The sequence below is a fragment of the Rhinoraja longicauda genome, chromosome 17 (genome assembly GCF_053455715.1).
Source record: "Rhinoraja longicauda isolate Sanriku21f chromosome 17, sRhiLon1.1, whole genome shotgun sequence".
Lineage (NCBI taxonomy): Eukaryota > Metazoa > Chordata > Chondrichthyes > Rajiformes > Arhynchobatidae > Rhinoraja > Rhinoraja longicauda.
The window spans coordinates 36,726,818-36,753,164 of record NC_135969.1 but is presented as its reverse complement, the minus strand read 5'-3'; the positions used below and the strand labels follow the sequence as shown (position 1 = coordinate 36,753,164).

The 26,347-nt window shown below is 45.7% G+C and overlaps 1 protein-coding gene across 1 annotated transcript in view; it reads right to left on the bottom strand.

The window, feature by feature from the left end:
• The window catches only part of LOC144601928 (FERM domain-containing protein 4B-like), a 272,807-nt gene extending 254,186 nt beyond the window's left edge, over nucleotides 1–18,621 (bottom strand). Inside the window, exon 1 of the mRNA XM_078414519.1 lies at nucleotides 18,360–18,621. The gene's annotated coding sequence lies outside the window, so the exon portion shown is untranslated. The remainder of the gene's footprint in view (nucleotides 1–18,359) is intronic.
• Nucleotides 18,622–26,347: the final 7,726 nt, after the last annotated feature.

The following is a 26,347-nucleotide window of genomic DNA, read 5'->3' as shown; positions in this document are numbered from 1 at the left end:
CCTTGCTCTTTTATTCCGCACCTTCAAAATTAATACGTCCGATATGCTTTGAGCATCTGCTTACCTATTCTATTGCCCTGAAAGATTTGTTGGAGAAGACCTTCAGTTCTCCACGCCTCCTAATATGCTCTTACTGATGGCGGGAAAGCAATGGCCAAGCTGACACCTCTCTTCCTGCAGCATCACCAACTTGTTAATAAATGATAGAGGGGTTCCTTTTCTCCAGAGATGCTGCCTGTCCCACTCACTTGCTCCAGCATAAACTGGCATCTGCAGTTCCTTCCTACCATCCTGTTAATAAAGATGTTTCAAGATGCTGGGAAACTTGGAGCCGATGCTGCCCTTCGCCAATTGAAAAGGCTGAACAAGCAAGCTGTGTGGCCACGACCTCTCACTCACTACATTCTTAGAAATGTCTTTGATGCTGAAGCATGAATGAAACTATGCGTGGCTCCGTGCCCTGCGTAGAGTATTCACAAACGCTAGAGCCCGTCACAAGAGTCTGACACCGATTCTGGACAAGTCTTGGTACAATAGAAGTAGCTAATGAGCTGGTTTTGACTTCCCAACCTGTGACAAATAATGAATGTGGGCAGCACGGTGGCACAGCAATAGAGTTGCTACCTCACAGCGCCAGAGACACGGGTTCGATCCTGACTGCGGGCGCTGTCGGTACAGAGTTTATACGTTCTCACTGTGACTGCGTTGGTTTTCTGATACAGACACAGAGATAGAGCAGGAACAGGCCCTTCGGCCCGCCAGGTCTGCGCCGACCGGTGATCCACACTTTCTCTGAGAGCGATTGTCTGGTTGCCTCCTACATTCCAAAGAAGTGCAGTTTTTTTTGGTTAATTGACTTCTGTACATTATCCCTCATGTGTAGTTTTGGAACCAGTGCATGGGCGATCGTGTTAGGAGCAGACTTGGTGGGCCGAAGGGCTTGTTTCCATGTTGTACCTCTACACTAAACTCATTAAACATCTCCCCCACACCCCCATAACCCATCCAGAGTGAAGCAAAAACACCAGCCATTTAAATTTTCCTTGCAGATAGTTGAGAATATATCAGGAATAAAAACAGAGTGTGCAAAAATGAAGACAGCTGGTCAGATATCAGGTACTGGTATTAATCCAATGAACAGATGTCCTTAACTTTTGACACCAAGCAATGTGTGAATAATTCAATCCAGAATTAATGCATTCTCTTTCAAATTTTTAAAATCATAGCGGTTTCAATTTCGATCTGGACTTTTCATTTCTAGCCCTCATTGATTCAGACATCATCATAGCACTTGCAAGAAATTCAAGAAAGCACACGGATGTAACATTCAAAACATAGAAAACAGGTGCAGGAGCAGGCCATTTGGCCCTTCAAGCCAGCACCGCCATTCAATATGATCATGATTGATCATCCAAAATCAGTACCCTGTTCCTGCTTTCTCCCCTTATCCCTTGGTTCCACTCGCCCCAAGAGCTATATCTAACTCTCTCTTGAATGCATCTCTTGAAGTCTATGGAGTGGTCTGCTGGAGCAGCAGCATCTCAGCGGCGGAGGGGAAGAGACTCGACAAGCTGGTCAGGAAGGCCAGCTCTGTCCTGGGTTGCCCCCTCGACTCAGTGCAGGTGGTGGGAGAGAGGAGGATGATGGCAAAGCTAACATCGCTGCTGGACAACGATTCCCACCCCATGCAGGACACCCCTTCACACCAAGTGCGTGAAGGAGAGATAAAGGAGGTCCTTCCTTCCCGCTGCTGTGAGACTGCATAACCAGCACTGCTCCCAGCAGATGAGTCAACAATAATAGCTAAGAACACACAGAAAACTGATGACAATTTATGTATCTTTTATTTATTTATTTATAATGAACGATCTCTTGATCTCTTGCTATCCACTTTGCTGCTGTAACACTGTAAATTTCTCCGGTGTGGGACGAATAAAGGAATATATTATTATTATTAATAAAAGGGGCAGCATTTTGTAATGAATGTAATTTATCACGTGAACTCTGAGAAAATTCTGTCATTTGCTGCTTGCGGTCACCATCTGATGCACTGTAGATTTTATAATGTACTTCTAAACATTTGCATTCCCAAAGTGTCGTATTTCACCTGGTAATCCAGTGTTTGAATCCATTATTGTTTCTCATGCTCCACCCTAACAGTCAAAATATCCTCAGGGTATCTGCCTTGCAATGACAATGCAGGACTATGACCTTACCATGTGCAGTAATCAAGACCAAACGAAACATATCAAAACATTCGGCACGGGACACATACATCAATGATTTTTAGATGTTGTGGCCACTTCAAATTATTGAGAGAAGCACAAGCTGCTTAGATGTCTCGTGGCCTGGAACGGCAACTTGAAGGCCCAGGAGCAAAGAAGACAGCACCAAAGTTGTGAACACTGCCCAGTCTATCACTGGCACTGACTTCCCCACCATCGAAGGGATTTACTCGAGTTGCTGCCTCAAAAAGCAGCCAGCATCATCAGAGACCCAAACCACCCTGGCCACACTCTCAGCCATGATCACATTGAATGGCGGTGCTGGCTCGAAGGGCCGAATGGCCTACTCCTGCACCTATTGTCTATTGACTTTATCTTGGACTAAATATTATACCCTGTGTCCCTTAACTATAAACTGTGGAAAACTTTATTGTAATCATGTCTAGTCTTTTGTTTGACTGGATGGCACGCAGATAAAAGCGTTTCATTGTGCCTCGGTACGCGTGACAATGATAAACTAAACTTGCATTGCTTTGTTTGAAAACTCGGTTCATCGAGTATAATTAGACTGTCTCCCATATCATGGACTGGAGTCCAAGTTCCATTGCTTTATGCTGAACATTTATGTTCAAAATGGTTGGACACTGTAAAATGAATCCACACGATGCAAAAAAAATGCCTGCCCAGTTTAATAATTTGTCCGCGATTACTTTATTAAGCAGCAAGGATCAATTATATCATTGTGCAAGTAATTAACAGATGTAATGGATGGACTTTGGGATCAGGCAGAAGTAAGGTGGAACCCAAGTGCTAGCAACAGATAAATAATAGTCTTCATACGATATGATAAAACATTATTAATCCCTGGAGGGAAATTGGTCTGCCAACAGTCATAAAACACAACAAGATACATGAAACATTAAATTAAAGTGACGAGTGGAAAGGATTGGGGATGTGCAAAGATTGGGGAGAAGTTGTACAGTGTGATAGCCACAGGGAAGAAGGACCTCCTGTGGCGTTCTGTCCTGCATCCTGCAGTCTGTTGCTGAAGGTGCTCCTTAGGTTGACCAGTGTGTCATGGAGGGAGGTGAGCTGTATTGTCCAGGATGCTCCGCAGTTTGAGGAGCATCCTCCCCTCCAAGACCACCTCCCGTGAATCCAACTCCACCCCTTCATTGCAAGAGGAAAGAGATCACAGACAAAAAGTGCCCAGCGGAAAATCCAAAGCTTGTGAAAGCGTTATTCTGACATTTTACTTCATCCATTAAACCCCATTGTAATGTTAAATTCCAACTCTCGATTCAATGAGAACAAATGACTTATTGAAGAGAGACAAAGCAGACCAGTGACTGTTAGCTACTGACATTTGAAAGTAATTACTGGCCTGTTTAGTAAATAGAACAGTGCAGCATAGGGTCAAGCCCGCAATATCTGTGCCAAACATGACACCAACTTAGTCTCCTTTACATGCGACGCTTCCCTCAGTCTCTGCATATCCATGTTCTGATCTAAAAGCCTCGTGCCACGATTGTACTAGCCTCCACCACCATCTCTGGCAACAGGTCCCTGGCTCCCCACCACTCTCCATCTATATACTAAAACTCTCGTTTGTTTGTTCCTGAACTACAGGCAAAACGGTACATGACAGTGCGACAATTTTAGGCCCACCTTACTCACCGTCGTCCCTTTGGTGCTAATGGAAGAACTTTCATTGAAATAGGTGTTATATTTTTTAAGTTATTCACATTTTAAAGTTTAAATCTATCTCCTAGGGAAGGAGGGAAGGAGGGAGGGAGAGGATAAGGGGGGTTGAGGGGGATGGAGAGGGGGAGGGGAAGGGGGAGGGAGGGGGGAGGGGAGAAGATGGGGGAGGGAGGGGGGAGGGAGGAGGGGGGAGAGAGTGCTGCACCAATGCAGGAGAGGTTTGGGCCCAACGGGTCCACTTGGTCTAGTGTAAAAATAAAAATGCCCCTAGTAAGTAGGGATGAGAAAGTGGATGAGAAAGTGGGATAATAGAACAGAATAGGGGACCTGGCGTGGGGGGACCGTCGTGAGGGAGGGGGAAGAACAATTGACCACCCACTGTGAGGGAGGAAGGGGGGGAGGGGGGAAGAACAAAGGGGTGACGGTGCAGGGGGTGGAGGGGGGGGGGATTTGTAACTGTGCGCACCCTTAATGGGCGACTACCTTGGGTGTGCAAGCAAACAACTTCACTGTGAATTGTCACACGTGACAATAAAGTATTCAATCTCCCAATCAATTAGTGTGGATGGGTGATCGACTGTTGGCTTTTTCAGTCAGAGCGTTGTGAATCTGCGGAATTCTCTGCCTCAGAGGGCAGTGGAGGCCAATTCTCTGAATGCATTCAAGAGAGAGCTAGATAGAGCTCTTAAGGATAGCGGAGTCAGGGGGTATGGGGAGAAGGCAGGAACGGGGCACTGATTGAGAACGATCAGCCATGATCACATTGAATTCCGGCCCACCGGAAATTGGAGGAACAGCACCTCATATTTCGCCTGGGCAGCTTGCAGCCCAGTGGTATGAACATTGACTTCTCCAACTTTAGATAGTTCCTCTGTCCCTCTCTTCCCCTCCCCCTTCCCAGATCTCCCTCTATCTTCCTGTCTCCACCTATATCCTTCCTTTGTCCCGCCCCCCTGACATCAGTCTGAAGAAGGGTCTCGACCCGAAACGTCACCCATTCCTTCTCTCCCGAGATGCTGCCTGACCTGCTGAGTTACTCCAGCATTTTGTGAATAAATACCTTCGATTTGTACCTGCATCTGCATTGGATGGCGGTGCTGGCTCAAAGGGCCAAATGGCCTACTCCTGCGTCTATTGTCTATTGGCTTGGTAGGCCGAAGGGCTTGTTTTTGTGCTGTATCTTTGAACTAAAACTAAACAGGACTTAAATCCTGTGTCATTGTTGACTTTGGCCCAGAAACACAAACCTCTACTCCTCCCTCCACAGAACCATTGTTCACATTCAAATTGTCAGCTGCAGGCAGATCAGCAGTATGCTGCTCTATGTGAAGAGTGCAGATCAAAACGTTACAAAGTTCTCAAGAAACGTTTTAATTACGTTAAAATTTTAACGCAATTATGTTAAAATTATTTTAACATATTATGTTAATAATGTTTTTTTATAAAGTTACAGAGTGATACAGTGTGGAAACAGGCCCATCGCACCACATTGCCTACACCGGCCAACATGTCCTGGCTACACTAGTCCCACCAGCCAGCATTTGGTCCATATCCCTACAAACCTGTCCTATCCATGTACCTGCTTCTTGAATGTTGGGATAGTCCCAGCCTCGACTACCTCCTCCAGTGGCTTGTTCCGTACATCCATCACCCTTTGTGTGAAAAAGTTACCCCTCAGATTCCTATTAAATCTTTTCCCCTTCACCTTAAACCTATGTCCTCTGGTCCTTGATTCACCTACTCTGGGCAAGAGACTCTGTGCATCTACCCGATATATTCCTCTCATGATCTTATACACCTCTATAAGATCACCCCTCATCCTCCTGTGCTCCAAGGAATAGAGTCCCGGCCTACTCAACCTCTGCCTACCAATAATATTATGTTCAAAGTTTACGCACGTAAAACTTTTAGGTTAAAAGTTTAGTCAGTTTTTCTGTTATTATGCAACTGAACAATCTTGTCATCAGCTAAAGTGTGGTCCTGAACTCCCATCTACCTCATCCAAGACACTCGAGGTATCTTTAATCAGACTTTACCTTACACTAAATGTTGTAGCCTTTATCCTTCATCTGTGCACTGTGGAAGGCTTGATTGCAATCATGTATGGTCTTTTCTTGGACTGGATAGCAGGCAAACAAAAGCTTTTCACTGTACCTCGGTACACTGACGACAATAAACTAAGCTAAACTAATCGCATTCTGTGAGGAAACGCTGTGCACTCTTGGACCTCGACTCTGTTAAACTTTGGTTTTCCAGTAGGATCAGAAGGAAGCTTCTCCCTGCAATGTTTTGGCATTCATTCTTCATACAAATGAAAGTGTCCACACCACAATATCTTATGGTGATGCGGCTCATGTTTGAAGACTGCAGCGTGATCCAATTTAAACAGCAGGCTCACACAAAAATAAATAGGATATTTCCACAGTACCACAGAGACAGATTGTTTGTTTCACTTCCAAGTAAATATAAGCTGAACTTAAATACTCCACGTGGCTAAGTTCTGCTTTTGGTGCCGAGGAGGGGAAAGGGATTAGCAAACCAACTTTATTCATGTGAACTCTCATCACAGTCCACCCTTCCTGACCCCGTTTCAATTGAGAGTTAGATAGAGCTCTTAATGATAGCGGAGTCAGGGGGTATGGGGAGAAGGCAGGAACGGGGTACTGATTGTGAATGTTCAGCCATGAGCACATTGAATGGTGGTGCTGGCTCGAAGGGCCGAATGGCCTACTCCTGCACCTATTGTCTATTGTCTGCCTATTGTCTATTGTCAATTAACATTGGCAACATTTCTCACCCTTCCGGTATTGTGAACCCTCTTTTAAGAACAGATGAGAAACAATATTAACTCTTTAAGAACTGCCATCTTCACCCCAACACAAAAGATCATAAGACATAGGAGCAGAACTAGGCCATTCGGCCCATTGAGTCTGCTCCGCCAATCGATCATGCCTGATCTATTTTTCCATCTAACTCCCATTCTCCTGCCCTCTCCCCGTAACCTTTGACACCCTTACTAATCAAGAACCTATCAATCTCCGCTTTAAAAATGCCCAATGACTTGCCCTCCACAGGCGTCCATGGTAAAGGAAGGCCCTTCAACACGAAGCCCAGTCCATCCTTAACCTCCCGATCCTTTTCCAAAGTCCTTCAACTTGGAAGCGTTCACCCCCCAAATATTGAAGGCATATTTGAACCTGCATGGTTTGTGTCTGCTCTACGCCCAGTCATTAGTGACTAGTCATAAGGGCGCAGCGGTAGAGTTGCTGCCTGAGAGCGCCAGAGTCCCGGGTTCGACCCTGACGTCGGGTGCTGTCTGTACGGAGTTTGCACGTTCTCCCCGTGACCTGCGTGGGTTTTTCTCCAGGTGCTCCGGTTTCCTCCCACACTCCAAAGTCGTACAGATTTGTAGGTTAATTGGCTTCGGCAAAATTGTAAATTGTCCCTCGTGTGTGTCGGATAGTGTTGATGTGCAGGGGATCGCTGGTCGGCGTGGGCTCGGTGGGCTGAAGGGCCTGTTTCCACGCTGTATCTCTAATCTAACTAAAATGACATATAACTCTCCAAATCTCAGTAGATTTTGAGAATAGCAGCCATGCGTATCTCCACCAGCAGCCAAAGGACAACCTCCATGTTCTGCCCTTTCTTTTTATTCATCTGCACATCTCCTACACCGTGTTTGCTTCTCACCTGGTGCCATAGCCTCTGGAAGCCGCTGTGATCTATCCTTGGTCCAACAATGGAACATTGTGGGCTCCACCTTTCCTTGGCCATCAGTGCCGGCTCTAATTTGTTCTGTACCTTTTCATACCTCTGGTTTCCCCCCCCCCCCCCCCCCCCTAACGCTGAGCCTGAAGAAGGGTCTCGATCCAAAACGTCACCTACTCCTTTTCTCCAGAGATGTTGCCTGAGCCGCTGAGTTACTCCAGGATTTTGTGTCTATCTTCGGAGTTTTATCCTTGGTCCTGGCCAATCTTATTCGACAATCAAACCTGTTGTGCTGCTACCGTAGCAAGTAAGAATTTCACTGTCCCTTTTCGGGACAGATGACAATAAAACACTCTTGACTTTCTCTCTTGAGAAACACAGGAAAGGTCTGGATAGAGTGGATTGGTGAGGATGTTTCCACTAATGGGAGAGTCTAGGGCTAGACGTCATAGCCTCAGAATTAAAGGAAGATGAGGAGGAATTTCTTTAAACGTCACCCATTCCTTCTCTCCCGAGATGCTGCCTGACCTGCTGAGTTACTCCAGCATTTTGTGAATAAAGGAATTTCTTTAGTCAGAGGGTGGTGAATCTGTGCAATTCTTTGCAACAGAAGTCCGTGGAGGCCAAGTCAATGGATATTTGTAAGGCAGAGATAGATATATTCTTGATTAGTACAGGTGTCCGGGGTTATGGGGAGAAGGCAGGAGAAATGGGTTAGGAGGGAGAGATAGAACAGCCATAATTGAATGGTGGAGTAGACCTGATGGTCCGAATGGCCTAATTCTGCTCCTATCCTTATGAACAAGTGGACATTGTAGGAGTGAAATCTGTAGAATTTCACTGTTCACCAACAGACTTAGATATTTTCTGATAAAGACACGGACTATACTTTTAAATCATTTAATTGTCTAGAAAATGCTTTGGTCCCATGTGGAAATTGCTGTATAAATAAAGTTTGCAGTTTTTTTCTTCTGTGGTCAGGTCTCAATTATTGTTTCCATTCCTGTGAAGTGCCTTGGAAATGTTTTCCATAAGAAGTGCATATCGCTGTTTAGTTTAAATTAGAGATACAGCGTGGAAACAGGCTCTTCAGCCCACCGAGTCCACTGACCAGCGATTCCCGCACACTGGTCAGCGTGGACCAGTGAATTATCCTACACACACTGGGGACAATTTACAATTTTACCAAGCCAATTAGCCTCTGAATCTATATGCCTGGAGTGTGGGAGAAAACCGGAGCTCCCGGAGAAAACCCACGTGAGTCACCGGGAGAACGTACAAACTCCATACAGACGGCCCCCTATAGTCAGGATGGAAGCCGGGTCTCTGGCGCTGCAAGGCAGCAACTCTGCCGCTGTGTTTACAATGTTTCCCCAAGTTAGTTCTGTCACAAAGGCTCAGTTGACACTCTGCCTCTTATAGTTTTGCATTGCCGTCGCCACAGGTTTCCAGAAATAACTAACATCTGAAGTTGAAGAGTTGAAAATTCCACAAGGTTTGGTTTGGTCAGCTCAGTAATAAGAAGCAGCACAAATAGACTACAATTCTGGGAAAAGCTTTCATTAAGACAGTGAAACAAAAAAAACAAAACATGTTATCATGTCTAAAAACCCGACTGGATATCTAACTCTAACTTCTGGGCTGGGAAGAAATAACTTGTATCGGGGACAAGCGAAGTTTTTTAAAAAACTCCTTCCCTTTCCCAATCTCCGCACCAGTTTTCCAAAGCACAGAGTCCCACGCTGACTGTAGTGACACAGCAGTTAGGCATCACCGACGCATGATGTCTCTGTGTGTTAGTTGTAGTTTAGTTTAGATTAAAGATAGAACATAGACACAGGCCCTTCGGCCCACCGAGTCCGTGCCGACCAGCGATCCCCGCACACTAACACGAGGGACAATTTACAGTTTTTTACTGAAGCCAATTAACCTACAAACCTTTATGTCTTTAGAGTGTGGGAGGAAACCGGAGCAGTCACGGGGAGAACGCACAAACCCTGTACAGACAGTGCCCGTCGTCAAAATCGAATCCAGGTCCCTGGCGTTGTGAGGCGACAACTCTACCGTTGTGCCACAGTGCCGTGGGAAGGATCTGGTGAGTTTCCTCCAGGTGCTCCAGTTTCATCCTACATCCCAAAGACATAAAGGTTTGTAGGTTAATTGGCTTCAGTAAACTTGGGTGGTGATGAGAAGGAGGTTTGGTCGGTTCAATGGCCACTGCGAATTGCCCCTTGTGTGGAAGCGAGTGGGAAAATACGAGAGATATCCTGTGATTGTCGGGAATAATAAAATGAATGGGATTGCTCACATGAGTTGTTCCTGCATTGCACAATTTCTTTGGGTCTGGGCTCAGATGTAGTCTGGACACCCAAGTACGACAGATTCCCTTCAAGTCACGGACAGCATCCGAGGTCAGGATTGAACCGGGGTCTCTTGCGCGGCAATGCACCCACTCTACCGCTGCACCACTGTGCCGCACCCAAGTTGTTCACTTCACCATCATGTTGTCTCTCAACCCAACAGCAACATGAACTAAAGCAGTTGTGCTTCTATTAGCTTCAATTCAAAATAAAATATCTATCAGTTTAGTTTAGTTTAGAGATACACTGTGGAAACAGGCCCTTCGGCCCACCGATTCCGCACCGACCAGCGCTCCCCGCACATTAACAATATCCTACACCAGGGACAATTTTTAAGGATTTTTACCAAGCCAATTAACTGACAAACCTGTATGTCTTTGTAGCGTCGGAGGAAACTGAACTTCTCGGAGAAAACCCACTCGGTCACGGGCAGAGCGTCCAAACTCTGTACAGATAGGGTGCGACTGGTCCTTTATTATGCTGCTGGCTTTGCCGAGGCAGCGTGAGGTATAAACGGAGTCAATAGAAGGGAGGAGGTTGGTTTGTGCGATTGTCTGGGCTGCGCCCACGATTCGCTGCAATGTCTTGCCGTCTTGGATGGAGCTGTTCCCAAACCAAGCTTTGATGCATCCTGATTAAATGCGTTCGATATACTCTTACAAACTTTTACAGATGTACCATAGAAAGCATTTGTAGGGATGCATCACAGTTTGGTTTTGGAACAACTCTGCCCTGGACCGAAAAGAATTGCAGAGAGTTGCTAATGTAGCCCAGTCCATCACACACGCCAGAGTCCCCTCCATCGAAGATGGACACAAAATGCTGGAGTAACTCAGCGGATTAGGCAGCATCTCTGGAGAAAAAGAATAGGTGACATTTTGGGGCAACGCCATCTACACCACGCTACCTTGGAGAAGCAGCAAAAATAAATAAAGTCTTGGCCCACCCCGGCCATTCTTTCTTTTCCCTTCTCAAGCCTCCCCCTCCTCTTTCTCCGCACTCCCCCCTCACATCACCACCCATTCCCTCCACTCATACTGCCTGATCCACTTTCATGCATCTCCAACTGTTCAATCAAGTCAGCCAGGCTGAGCTTGTGTAGAAAGCAACGGCAAATGCTGGAGTGACTCAGCGGGCTGGAGTGACACAATAGGTGCAGGAGGAGGCCATTCGGCCCTTCGAGCCAACACCACCATTCAATGTGATCATGGCTGATCATTCCCAATCAGTACCCCATTCCTGCCTTCTCCCCATACCCCCTGACAGCTTCCGTCGTCGGGACAGATCCTGGGTCTCTGCCGCTGTAAGCACTGTAAGGCAGCAACTCTACCACTGGGCCACCATAGGTTTAAGGTGAGGGGCGAAAGATTTAATAGGAACCGGAGGGTTGACTTTTTTTTTTCCTCAAAGGGTGGTGCGTGTATGGAAAGAGCTGCCGGAGAAGGTAGTTGAGGCAGGTACAATCACAACGTTTCAGAAACGTTCAGACAGGTACATGGATAGGACAGGTTTAGAGGGATATGGGCCAAATGCAGGCAGGTGGGACAGGTGTGGATGGGACATGTTCTTCAGATGAAGGATCCCTACCCAAAATGTCACCTGTCCACGTTCTCCAGAGATGCTGCCCGACCCACTGAGTTACTCCAGTACTTTGTGCCTTTTTATTTGTAAATCAGCATATGCAGTTCCTTGCGTCTCCATTGTCATTGCTTTCATTATTTGCAAAACCGTTGGCAAGAGGGAGGTTAAGTTGACTCTTCTTTGTAATGTGAAACACACTCTTGGTGGGAAGACACCAATTGAATGTAGCTACTAGGAAAACACAAAGACATTCCCTTCCAAGGATCTGACGTGGATTTCTGGGCTCGGGTTTTTGTCGAACTACTGCATGGATTGATTTTTGTGGAAGCAAACATGTGCAAGAGCACCAACATGATCTCCAATCAATGAGACAAGCAATCAGGCATGTTCCATGGCTTAGATAACACCAGCAAACTGATTGTGCAGTGGCACCTCAGTCTTCTAATAAACGTTTTTTTAAATTAATAACTGGTACCACAATTTTGCAACAAACAATTTCACAACTTGGTCACAGACAGATTTGTTACTTCCTTGAGTCAAAGACCAAGTTCTTGAATAAATATAGGAAGTAAAACTTGGCCATTCCAAACCCTTACGATGCGTATTTTACGTCAGTAATCCTGGCAGCTATCAGCGAGACCCACATCAGAGATGAGTGCTTCTTGCTGCCAATAGATTTTACTCATCAATGGTCATCAACGATGGGAGTCTCTTGCCTCAGAGTCAGACGCCAATAAACACAGGAAAAAATGATTTATATGTAATCAATGAACTTTTAACAAATGTTATTCATCCATCAAGTGATTGGAAGGAAGATACGTCCACCCGATTATCAAGCATCGGCCGAGGCCCTAAATCATAACACAAAACACGAGACACGTTGAACAGATTTGTTCTCAGTGTGAAGAAGTGCTGCCAGTCCCACTGAGTTACTCCAGCATTTTGTGTCGATCTCCAGTGTAAACCATCATCTGCAGTTCCTTTCGACAGATTTGAATCACTTCTCTACATATTAAGGCACTTAGAAATCTTCTAGATTGTGACTTAGTTGTTCATATTGCTTCCAAAAGCTGGCCTGATCAGCTTTTCCTACATTTCGAGTCGTACTGCATGGAAACAGACCCTTTGGCCCAACTAACCAATATGCCCCATCTCCACCAATCCCACATTCGGCCCATCGCCTTCGAAACTTCTCCTGTTCGTGTGATTTTCCAAATGCCTTTTAAATGCTGTTATAGAACCTGCCTCAACCACCTCCTCTGACATGCAATGTGCGTTGCAGAAGAAAAAAATTATGGTTGTTAGTGCACAGAAATGACTTTGTGGCATTATTTAACAGTGATTTAAACTGGTTCCCACCCAGAAAGGAAGGCAGTTGCATAATAAAGCACTTTATACGAGTAAGTGTTACAACTATTTTGTCAGCTTTGAATGTAACTCAGCCTCTGTGTTTGAAGTTCAAACTGGAATGTAGGTACGGGTCTTAGTGACAAGTTAGATGTGTGCAGGAGCAAAGTTTTACTGAGCTTGTGAACTAATTTACTGGACAATTGTATTACAAGGAATAAAAGACACAAAACAGGTTTCATATCCAGATCCATTGCCAATTAGTGGTCCTGACAACACAGCCAGAAGGGACACTGCAAACCACTGTTTCAGAACAGGTGGGATCTCACAGGCCTCAAGACATTTCTGCAACGCTTTGGAAAATATATTACACACTACTCTCGGCTGCAGTTCACAACAGGAAGTGTTCAGTTCAGTTCTGTGTACACGGTCTATTACTTGTCTAATGCAGATGATAAGGAGTTTCAGTGCTGACAGTTTGTCAACTAAGCTTCTCGAGATAGACACAAAATGCTGGAGTAACTCAGCGGGCCAGGCAGCATCTCTGGAGAAAAGGAACGGGTGACGTTTTGGGTGGAGACCCTCTTTCTCTGCAGAGATGCTGCTGCCTGTGCCGCTGAGTTACTCCAGCTTTTTGTGACTATCTTCGGTTTAAACCAGCATCTGCAGTTCCTTCTACGGACGGCACGGCAGCGCAGCGGTAAAGTTGCTGCTTTACAGCGAATGCAGCGCCGGAGACTCAGGTTTGATCCTGACTACGGGTGCTGCATTGTAAGGAGTTTGTACGTTCTCCCCGTGACCTGCGTGGGTTTTCTCCGAGATCTTCGGTTTCCTCCCACACTCCAAAGACGTACAGGTATGTAGGTTAATTGGCTGGGTAAATGTAAATGTAAATGTAAAAAAAAAAAAAAAATTGTCCCTAGTGGGTGTAGGATAGTGTTAATGTACGGGGATCGCTGGGCGGCACGGACTTGGAGGGCCGAAAAGGCCTGTTTCCGGCTGTATATATATGATATGATGATATGATAACTATGTTTCTCAGCCAGTTATGTGTTTTCTCCACATTGAGCCACTGATCCCATTGCTACTGAATCAGCCAACTAATCAGTGGAGTCACATACAGAAGAGCGAAGTGGGGAATGTTCTCCAGCATTTTGGGTCTATCTTCGGTGTATACCAGCATCTGCGGTTCCTTCCTACACAGAAGGCTTCTCCTAACCAGCTGACCATTAGAAATCCTCCACAAACATCACCTCATTTCGCATGGCCAGCTTACAGCCCAGTGGAATGAGTATTGATTTCTCTTAACTTCAAGTAACCCTTGCTTTCCCTCGCTCTCCGTCCCTCCCCCATCCTAGTTCTCCGACCAGTTTCTCTGTCCTCCTGATTAAATATTACTGATTGTACGCCTCGTAGTCACCTTCAGCTAACAATGCACCAGTCTACATTTCCTTGAACATTTTCCCCTTTGATCTCGGTTTTCACACCTTACCCTTCCAGATCTCTATGTCCCCCTCTCCCCTGGACTCTCAGTCCGAAGAAGGCTCTCGACCCAAAACATCACCCATTCCTTTTATCCAGAGATGCTGCCTGTCCCGCTGAATTAATCCAGCATTTTGCGTCTATCTTCGGTGTAAACCAGCATTTGCAGTTCCTTCCCACACACCGTTTTCTGCTGAGCTCAGCTGAAAGAACAGGATCAAAAGGCCAAACTTCTACCTCATGTAAACATGAAGATAACGCTGTTACTCACATTATGCATCATGTCGTCTTTTCCGGGGATCGACACGAGGGGACTTCTGTTATAATCCCCCATTACTCTATTAATCTTATGTATAACTATTATTTATCTATCTTATTACTCTTATTATTTGTATTTTTCTACCTTTTCTCCTTGTTCTGTATTTATATCCTCTGTGTAAAGCACTTTGAATTGCCTTAGCTGTATGAAATGTGCTATATAAATAAACTTGCCTTGCCTTGTTGTGAGATTAGAAGTGCAAGTTCATCTTTGTCAATTTATATTAAAATGTACAGAAGATCCAGATGGTACTATTTTTATTCAAATCGGATCTTTTTTCTCTCCATATTTCATTTGCCTCTGATTTACTGGCAGCTAAAAGGATTATTGAAGTAACCGAGATAATGGGAAGCAAGAGCTACAATGCCCAAGAGGCAAGAGTTGTGACATCCTACGAGGAAAATGTTCAACGCTGATCCAAGTTGATTTTCAGGTCAAACCTCAGCGAGAGAGATATCAAGAACCCAACAGTGTGGAAGACCATCTGAATTCGTACACTGGCACTGCAATGCTTAATGCTGATGCCTCCATTCTCTGCTACATTCCAATGTTCCCAATAAATCTGCTTTCAATCACATTAACTGTGGTTCACCACCAATGAAGAACTTGCGTGAATTGATTCTTTTATTACTCTCTTTCTAGACCTTGCAGAGATTCCAAAAACACTGAAATACAAGGCAGGATTCAGGGCTGCAAGAACAAGCTAGACGCCCAAATTATTGAGACTGATTTGGGAGACAAATACTTGGTTGGAATGCCTGGGATCTGTATTGTGTTTCAGTGGAGCTGCTAAACCATTCAAACACAATGGAGGACTGATACAGAGGCTGAGTAAAACCTCTCGCAAATGCATCTTTTGACTGCCTGCACCAACGCCGATAATTTCCAGGCTTTTGTTACAAATCCCATGTTTTTCCGCTTTACCACAGTCTCCCACAGAATGATTAACGATCATCATCCGCACAGTGGAGTGGACGATTTTTAAAACAGGCATACAAACAAACCCGCCAGCCTCCTCGCTAGGCTGCATGGGGCTCTTGAGAACAGTTGCACGCTTAAAAATTAGTGGAACGGAAAGGTCAGAATTCTTAATTACATTTTATTTTATTTATCGAATGCAAATCAACATAAGAGTAACAAATGCTTCGGGATATCTTATATAGCTGAATTATTTTTAAAAGGCGATGAAAAACTATGATGTTACGATATTTCGCAGGACAATTAAAACTGGAGGCTGATACACATCTGAATACCATCAATCTCAGATGAGTTATGCATCTACCCGGAAAGAAGCCTGTAATTTACGTGGAGGGTCGGGAATCTGCCGGAATAGCAAGACAGCACCGTTCGAAAGGTGGTTCCTTGTAGTCACGTGAGTGCTAAATGGCTTGCAATGTTAGCACAAGGCTCCTATGATCCTGCACCACTCTCTGGTGCTTTCAAAACTACCAAGTTCCTCCGGCTTTAGAGAAGAGTCCAGGCGGAAGTACAAACACGAACAATACTTTATCTTAGATGCGTACGAAGGAACTGCAGATGCTGGATTAAACCGAAGATGGACAGAGAAAGCTAGAATAACTCAACGGTTCAGACGGCATCCCTGGAGAAAAGGAATAGGTGACATTTCGGGTCGAGACCCTTCTTCAGACGGAAAGTCAGGGGAAAGAGAAACGAGGGATACTGACGGTGATGTAAAGAGATGTGGAACAAATGGATGAAAGATATGAAAAGAAAGTAACAATATTAGCTGCTTGCTAGGTGTGAATGAGTACAGACAATGAGACTCAACAAGACCTAATCTTTATAGACACAAAAAGCTGGAGTAACTCAGCGGGACGGGCAGCATCTCTTGAGACAAGGAATGGGCGACATTTCAGGTCGAGACCCTTCTTCAGACTCGACCCAAAACGTCACCCATTCCTTCTCTCCAGAGATGCTGCCTGTCTCGCTGAGTTACTCCAGCATTCTGTGTCTGTCTTTGGTGTAAACCAGCACCTATAGTCCCTCCCTACACAATACTTTATCTTTCATTGATGTGATCTAAGTAACACATGGGATGCCGAAGGCAGCATTAAGACACGGTGAACCTTCCAAGTTCTCCAGAATGAGTCCATTGCTACATGAACTGGACCATGGACATTTTAGAATGCCTCAGTAACCAGGACAAGAAATCAAGTCCCATTAAATCAAATGGGAGGTAATGCAATTAACCTCACAGGTGCGTGTGAGAAAATGGAATTGCAAATGCATGATGGTTCACTGAGATTGGCAATTAAGACAAGTAGTTCCTTTTGAAGGGTGGAGGGAGGAACTGCAGACGCTGGTTTAAACTGAAGATGGACACAAAAAGCTGGAGTAACTCAGTGGGGGTCAGGCAGCATCTCTGGAGAAAGAAGGTGGCGACCCCAAACGTCACCAATTTCTTTTCTCCAGATATGCTGTCTGACCCGCTAAGTTACTCCAACTTTTTGTGTCCATCTTCCTTTAGAAGAGTCTCGAGTCTCACCCACTCCATTTGCCCAGTGATGCTGCCTGACCCGCTGAGGTACTCCAGCATTTTGTGTCTACGTTCCTTGGAGCACCATCATAATAATCACCGCTTTTGCATTTTGTGTACAAGACAAGTACCTGCATTTGAATTTTGACAGCACGCATCTTGATTTCATTTTTCAAAGAAAAAAGCACTTAAGATTCCCACTCTTTTCATGCAGACTGGTAATGATTAGTGCGGGTGTCAGGGGTTATGGGGAGAAGGGGTTAAGGGGAGAATGGGGTTAGAAGGGAGAGATAGATCAGCCATGATTGAATGGCGGGGTAGACTTGATGGGCCGAATGGCCTCGCCCGGCTCCTATCACTTATGAGACCAGTTAATAAATAAGCAATGACCTCCCATTCTAAAAAAAAGGAATTAAAATGTCCTTAAATATTTGATAGGATTAAATCTAAACGAATAAATTAACACTCATTTTGGTTCCCCCAGCTGGCCCTGTTCAAGCGCAGTTACTATGCTAACACCACCCCAAGACAAGTTGAGCTGTATCATATCAATCCCACCATTGTGACTGAAGAGGCTACACAGTTAGCCTCTGGATCACACTAACCACCAGCAAATCCTTCACCCAGGCTCGAAAAGAACCCACACCTAAAGAGAAAATAGAGTTATAAAAAAAAAAATCTATTAAAATAACCAAGCACATTTCCTGCACTGTAGCATACTGTACAGTGAGTGGCAAAATAAATGAACCAAGACAAAGACAAAGTGATAAAAAAAAGCTGACAGTGCGACACAGATCTAAAAACACATACATGGTTCAAAGGCTGGCCCCATGTAGAGAGGTAGTAAGAGAGAGAGAGAGGGAGAGCCCTGTTGTTTTCTAGATAAAGACCCACACGCAAACAGAACTTCAACCCAGAAGTGTTGCCCATTGTGTGAGGTTAGTGCTGACTAGACAGTTTAGTATCTCCAGTTCCAAGATGCAGAGCTGCGAGCGGTGGGCAATGAACTGTCCGTACCTTTCTCCCTGTGCTGTGGCAATCATTCACACTGCCAACTATCGTGCATTCAACAAGAAAAGAAACGCCCTTCGAAAAATGCATTGAGAGAGAGAGAGAGAGAGAGAGAAAACGCTTACCTTTGGCCGGGGATGTGTGCAGTTGTTGTTGGGGTTGTTTTTTTGTTGGTCTGTTTCGTTTCACTCCCAGATCAGAGATAGAGGATGCAGTACGTGAGACAGACACACAAGCTCCCTCTAGCAAACGCTGGACTTTCCCTTTCTCTCGTCCTTGCCTGCACACGAGGAATCCCCCCCGGCTGTCTTTGAGTCAAGGAGTAGCTGGCCACTACTGCACATCCAAGCTGTTTACACTGGATCCACGCCTCGTCGCCCTCTGCTATATTTCTTTTTGTCTCTCTCTCCCTCCCTCTCTCCCTCCCTCCCTCCCTCCGTTTCACCAACACGCAAGCGAGCCCAGCCTACATACAGCTGCCTATCGCCCGGTGTGACATTACTGCCTTCTCCAGCAGAGCTGATGCACCGCTCCGATGGAATACAATGAGTCAAGGGAGGTCCCTAGTGGTGCGAGAACTCCCTCGTATCACCGAGCTAAAACGTGCATCAAACTCCCCAGCAAAACTGAATGCAAGAGACATTGCATTGGGTAGCAGCAGCAATGGATGCAGCCCTCGAATCCCACCATCCGATGGATCAATGTGCAGGCAGTTGGTCTTTGTTGGGGGAAAAAAAAAAAAATCTTCAATATTAAGTTTGTTTATTTGGTCTCCAAATATGAGGAAGGATATTCTTGCTATTGAGGGGCGTGCAGCGTAGGTTTACTAGGTTAATTCCCCGGAATGGCGGGACTGTCGTATGTGAAAGACTGGAGCGATTGCGCTTGTATACACTGGAATTTAGAAGGTTGAGAGGAGATCTTATCGAAACGTATAAGATTATTAAGGGGTTGGACACGTAAGAGGCAGGAAACATGTTCCCAATGTTGGGGGAGTCCAGAACAAGGGGTCACAGTTTAAGAATAAGGGGTAGGCCATTTAGAACGGAGATGAGGAAAAACTTTTTCAGTCAGAGAGTTGTGAATCTGTGGAATTCTCTGCCTCAGAAGGCAGTGGAGGCCAATTCTCTGAATGCATTCAAGAGAGAGCTAGATAGAGCTCTTAAGGATAGCGGAGTCAGGGGGTATGGGGAGAAGGCAGGAACGGGGTACTGATTGAGAATGATCAGCCATCATCACATTGAATGGCGGTGCTGGCTTGAAGGGCCAAATGGCCTCCTTCTGCACCTATTGTCTATTTATGATCACTCGGTTTGTTTATTTATGGTGGGCGGATGGATAAGCTGAGAAGAACGGTGTGCCATGATTCATAGGAAGGGAAGTTGGGCACCAATTGTGGCAATGAAGCTGTGTTCCACGTAAAGATGAACCGATCGGCTGCTGGTTGTGTGTAGGAGGGAACTGCAGATGCTGGTTTACACCGAAGATAGATGCAAAAATGCTGGAGTAACTCAGCGGGGCAGGCAGCATCTCTAATGTTCGTCATGCCTTGCTTCACGAATGACCTGGAATTACACTATTTTACAGTCACGATTTAATAGTGCATCATATCTTACATCTTCTTATCAAAAATATTCTATTGCGAACTTAAATTAATTTTAGTTCAGTTTAGTTTAGAGATACAGCGCGGAAACTGTCCCTTCGGCCCGCCCACTAATACTATCCTACACACATATACACACACACACGAGGGACAATTTACAATTTTTACCGAAGCTAATTAATCTACAAACCTGAACGTCTTTGGAGTGTGGGATGAGACCAGAGAAAATCCACGCGGTCACAGGCAGAACGCACAAACTCCGCACAGACAGCATCCATAGTCAGGATCGAACCCAGGTGTCTGGCGCTGTGAGGCAGCAACACTACCGCTGCTCCACCGTGCTGCCCTAACTGTTGAATTGAAAGTGTAGTTTTGCAAAAATGGCTCTGCTGTTTTGTGTCATATAAAATAGAGCAGTGCAGAACACAAAGTGCAGGAGCAACTCAGTGGGTCAGGCAGCATTTCTGGGGGATACCGTTGGGCGATGTCTCGGTTCAGTCTGAAGAAGGAACCCGACTCAAAATGTTGCCTATCCAGATGCTTCAGAAGCTGCCTGACCTGCTGAAATACTCCAGGGCTTCATGTTCTATGCAAGATTCCAGCATCCGGAGTATATCGTTTCTTCATGGAACAGTACGGTACAGCACTGGAACAGTACGGTACAGCACAGGAACAGGCCCTTCGGCCCACAAGGTCTGTACCAAACATGATGCCAATTAGGGTCTCGACCCAAAATGTCACCTATCCATTTTCTCCAGAGATGCTGCCTGACCTGCTGAGTGACTCCAGCTTTTTGAGTCTATCCCCCTTTCAATTCCATCTACACTGCAGTCTGCCTTGGGAAGGCAACCAACACGATGAAGGACCACTAACTCTCGCCAGTCATTCTCTATTCTCCCTGTTGCTAGAGATGCCACCTTTCAGATGAAGCCTGAAGCTGAATCCTGTCAGTCCACACAGGTAACAGAGTTCGTGGGCAGGAAGGAACTGCAGGTGCTAGTTTAAACCGAAGATAGACACAAAAAGCCGGAGTAACTCAGCGGGTCAGGCAGCATCTCTGGAGAAAAGGAATAGGTGACGTTTCGGGCCGAGACCCTTCTTCAGACTGAGAGTTGGGGGAAAGGGAGATATAGAGATATAGACGACGATATAGAGATATAGAACAAATGAACGAAAGATATGCAAAAATGTAACGATGATAAAGCAAACAGGCCATTGTTTGCTGTGGACTGGGTTAAAATGAGTTACAGACAATGGAACTCATCAGGACGATAGTAAAACAAGTACAACGACCAGGGTGGGGGAAGGAGGGACAGAGTGAGAGAGGGAACGTGTTTATGGTATTATTTAAAAAGATATCCCTGGGGAATTCTCTCCAGTGACCTGACCGATATTTACCTGAGCAGTGTCATCAATAAACAGGCTGCCTTACATTCCAACGGTGACTTCATAAGCTCATGACTGTCTCTAAAGCGCTTTGGGATGTACTGCAGATGTCAATAGTGCAAGATACAGTAAATGGGAGCTTTTCTTTTTCTCAAGTCATCTCATTGTACACCACAGCCGTGCATTATGTTCTCCGTTACCTTTATGACTTGCATTTCTAAACAAAATAAAAGAAGGAATTCATACGTATGTTTGTAAGCACCTGGAAAAAAAGTGAAAATAAGTGAACGCTCTCATTGTGGTCATTAAAAATAAGAATGACCCTTTACGCCTGGCTTTTAATTTACTGGTGGCATTTTGTAAAAAGCCAGTGATTGATCATTAGTTCAGAAGTTCTAGGAGTAGAATTTGGCCATTTGGCCCATCAAGTCTACTCCACCATTCAATCATGGCTGATCTATCTTTCCCTCTCAACCCCATCCTCCTGCCTTCTCCCCATAACCCCTGACACCCGTACTAATCAAGAATCTGTCAATCTCTGCCTTAAAAATATCCATTGACATGGACTCCACAGCCTTCTGTGGCAAATAATTCCCCAGATTCACCACCCTCTAACCAAAGAGATTCCTCGTCATCTCCTTTCTGAAGCTTCTCCTTGTGACCGTGTGGGTTTTCTCCGGGTGCCCCCGGTTTCCTCCCACACAGGTTTGCACAGGTTCATACGGGCTTCGGTAAAATTGGAAATTGTCCCTAGTGTGTGTAGGATAGTGTTAGTGTGTGGGGATCGCTGGTTGGCGCGGACTCGGTGCGACGAAGGGTCTGTTTCCACACTGTATCTCTAAACTAAACTAAAAGGGCTAACAGAGACTCGAGTTCAGCAGATGTGTGTGGTAGGTTCAGCTGTTACAAATGTCCAAGTTTGGATTGTATGGACCAGTGGATCAAAAAGCTCGATTATTAAGAGGAGAGGAGAGCACAGAGTCAACTTCCCTTTCTACTGAAGATAGGCACAAAAAGCTGGAGTCTGAAGAATGGTCTCAACCCGAAACATCTCCTATTCCTTTTCTCCAGAGAGGCTGTCTGACCCGCTGAGTTACTCCAGCATTTTGTCTATCTTGAGAGATTGATTCATTGATTGATCGATACTTTATTGTCCCGTGTACGGTACCGTGAGATTCTTTGTTTACACACAGTCTAAGTGTGCAAGGGTCACCAGGAAAGGGCACTGACAAAGATATTTCCATATAGAAAAGTACAAAATTAACTACAAATCGTTCTAATCTGTCAGAAGTCCAAGCGTCACCTGAAGAAGGTCTCAACCCAAAACGTTACCTATTCATTTTCTCCAGAGATGCTGCCTGTCCCGCTGAGTTACTCCAGCTTTTTGCGCCTATCTTCGGTTTAAAGCAAAGATACTGGAGGAACAAGATAGTCCATTCAACCCTAAAAAACGTAGTATGTCATGACGCCATTTTAGTAGGCAGAAACTTGCAGAAACATCTAAAAAGAAAAATAACAAAAATCTGTGAATTGATGGAAGAGATATGTTCTGCATTTTAATGGTATCATCACACATACTGTTCACCCAAAGCACTGATTACACTGCGAGAGGCATAACGGACCGCGGGTTTTGCCTACTAAAATGGCGGATGTTACGCTCCTTTGCGTACTACACTTCAGTACAGGCGATTTCAATGGAGTGGTCCATCTTGTTCCTCTAGTATCTTCGGTTTAAAGCAGCACCTGCAGTTCCTTCCTACACATTCTCTTTCTACCAGTTCTGCAAAGGTTTTCTCAATGTGCTTGCAAAGCAGATAATACCTTGTCAATCAACCTCTACCACCAGAGATAGTTTTTCAAAAATCAATCAAAATCAAGTGTTTGTTTGTCATTTATTGGGTGGTGAAATCATATCAAGTTTATCTACAAATGTTATCAAAGTTGGATTTTATTCTGGTCAGAAGTAAAATCCTTGTAATATTCCATTGTACAAATAAAATCGTTCATTGATTTTACACAACTTCAAGTGTGAGGAACATGTGTAGTTTAGTTCAGAGATACAGAGCGGAAACAGGCCCTTCGGCCCAGCGAGTCTGTGCCAACCAGTGCTACACACTAGCGACAATTTACAATTTTACCAAAGCCTATCAAATTTACCTAAGCCAACAAATTAACCTACCAACCTGTACGTCTTTGGAGTGTGGGAGGAAACCGGAGCACCCGGAGAAAACTCACGCAAGTCACGAGGAGAACGCACAAACACTGTGCAGGTAGCACCCGTAGTCAGGATCGTACCCGGGTCTCTGGCACTGTTAGGTAGCAACTCTACCGCTGCGCCACCGTGCCGCATACTCTTTGCAAAGAGCCAACTCATTAAAGAGGTATGGGAGGGTTGAACCGCTTTCATTCATGGCCTGAACCTATTATTTCCATTCATATTTAAACCACAGAGTTTCATTTGCAATGAGGCTTGATGAGACCATGGTTGCATTAATGTTAGTAGTTTTGGGTCAGGTGACCATGAATGGTGGACCATGGCAGGAGAAGGCTGATTGATGTACGTCCTCCAGCAATCCTGGCCAAAGCACCATCCATAATCTCAAGGAGCCAGGCGGAGGCTAACTCCAGTTTAGCTCAGAGGTTCACAGGGAAGTCCATGAAATGGGTGAAGACCAGCTGCTTCCAACTCATCAGCATCCCTGTGGATGTGCACAAAATGATGGAGTAACACAGCGGGTCAGGCAGCATCTTCTGGAGAGAAAGATAGATTCCTTCCCTCCAGAGATGCTGCCTGACCCGTTGCGTTACTCCAGCATTTTGTGTCTATCTTCGGTGTAAACCAGCATCTGTGGTTCCTTCTTACACAGCATCCCTATGGAGTCCAACATGATGATTGCAACAGATAACCGCAGTCACAGCTTCAGTGATAGCCTGATAACAGGTTCAACTGATAACTGAGGTTAAGATAAGAGGGGAAAGATTTAATTGGAATCTGAGGGGCAACTTTTTCCACATGGAGAGTGGTGGTCATATGGAACGAGCTGCTTTAGGAGGTAGTTGAGGCAGACACTATAACAACGTTTAAAAGACATTTGGATAGGACGTTTGTACATGGATAGGAAAGGTTTAGGGGGATGTTATCCAAACGCAGGCAGGTGGGAGTAGCGTTGATGAGGCACCTTGGTCGGCATGGGCAAGCTGGGCCGAAGAGCCTGTTTCTGTGCAGTAGACTCAATGACGCTATAGATTCACTACAGGACCAGATTGGGAGTGGTGTCCCCACTCGTGGGAGAGTCTAGGACTAGAGGGCACAGCCTCAGAATAAAAGGACGTACCTTTAGAAAGGAGATGAGGAGGAATTTCTTCAGTCAGAGTGTACTGAATCTGTGGAATTCATTGCAACAGACGGCTGTGGAGGCCACATCAATGGATATTTTTAAGGTGGAGATTGACGGATTCTTGATTAGTACGGCTGTCAGGGGTTAAGGGGAGAAGGCAGGTGAATGGGGTTGAGTGGGTAAGATAGATCAGCCACGGTTGAATGGTGGAGTAGACTCGATGGGCCGAATGGCCTAATTCTGCTCCTAGAACGAATGAACTATGAACTTAGGACCAGCCACACCCCTCCCTTCTTCTCCATGCTCCTGCTCTTCAGCTTCTTGCCCGATGGGCAGCAGCGCAGCCTGCCCTCTCATGGTGGGAGGGCTTTGTAGCAGGCAGAAAGCCATCACAAGCCCCAATGCCCCCTCCCACTCCCCCCCCCCCACCTCAGTATTCGTGACAATAAATTAAACTCAAACACAAAGTCAGAGTGGAAAAGATGTCCCACAGGTTCCTATTAAATCTTTCTCCTCGCACCTTAAATTTATGTCCTCTGGACCTTAATTCCCCTACCCTGGCTAAAAGACTCAATGCTTTGTGTAGGCCAGCTCTGAGTAATGTGCCTTAATTCCTGAACAGTCCAAAGAAACGCCTCAAGATGGTTCCCAGAGCAGACTGCCCAGCTTGTCTGGCAAAATGCCTCATCGCCAGAACTCACCAACAAGCACCAAGACCTGGCTTGGCTGGCGGTGAGGGGAGCCCTCTCAGTCAGATCCTTCCTGCACCGCCAGAACCTCACTACCAGCGCACGCTGCCCTCGGGGCGGCTGCTATGGAGAGGAGACGGTTGCCCACCTCTTCACAGAGTGTGGATTTGCAAAGAGAGTCTGGAGAGGTTTGCAGGGGTCCCTGTCACGATTTATTCTGAACAGCTCCGTCACAGAGGACTCTGTGATCTACGGACTGTTCCTAGGGATGCATTCAGAGACTGACGTCGAGTGCTGCTGGAAGGTCATCAACTCGGTGAAAGACGCTCTTTGGTCTGCCCGAGCTTTGTTGACCTCCCAGCGGAGTGAGCTGTCCATCAAGGAATGTTGCCGACTGGCCCGCTCCAGACTGCAGGAGTACGTGCTGAGGGATGCACTGAAGCTCGGTGCAGCCAACGCCAAGGCTCTGTGGGGGAGGACCACAGTCTAGGGTCCTTCCGCTGCTGGACATGGGGGGTAGGGTGTGGTGGAGAGAGACGCCCCTCCAAATAAGGGATTCTGTGTAAATTTCGGTGTAAATTTGGAAATGAATACCTGTATTGAAGGTGTAACCTCCGGAAATGTCGGAGTCCGCGCCGACCAGTGATCCCTGCCCATTGACATTATCCCACACACACTAGGGACAATTTACAATTTTACCGGCCAATTTTACGCTACAAACCTGCAGGTCTTTGGGGTGTGGGAGGAAACCGGAGATCCTGGAGAAAACCCACGCAGGTCACGGGGAGAACGTACAAGCACCATACAGACAGTACTCGTAGTCAGGGTCAAAGCCGGGTCTCTGGCGCTGTATTGCAGCAACTCTACCGCTGCGCCACCGTGCCACCCTGTTTGGAGGAGTGGATCGGAAAGTTTAGAGGGATATGGGCCAAATGCCGGCAAATAGTTCTAGCTAAGATGGAGCATCATGGTCGGCATGGACAAGTTGGGGTGAAGGGCCTGTTTCCGTGCTGTATGGCTGTGTGACTAGGTGAAAAAACGTCAATAAATGATTTTTACTCACTTGCTCTAGCACGGTTTTCACTAATCCTCAGAAA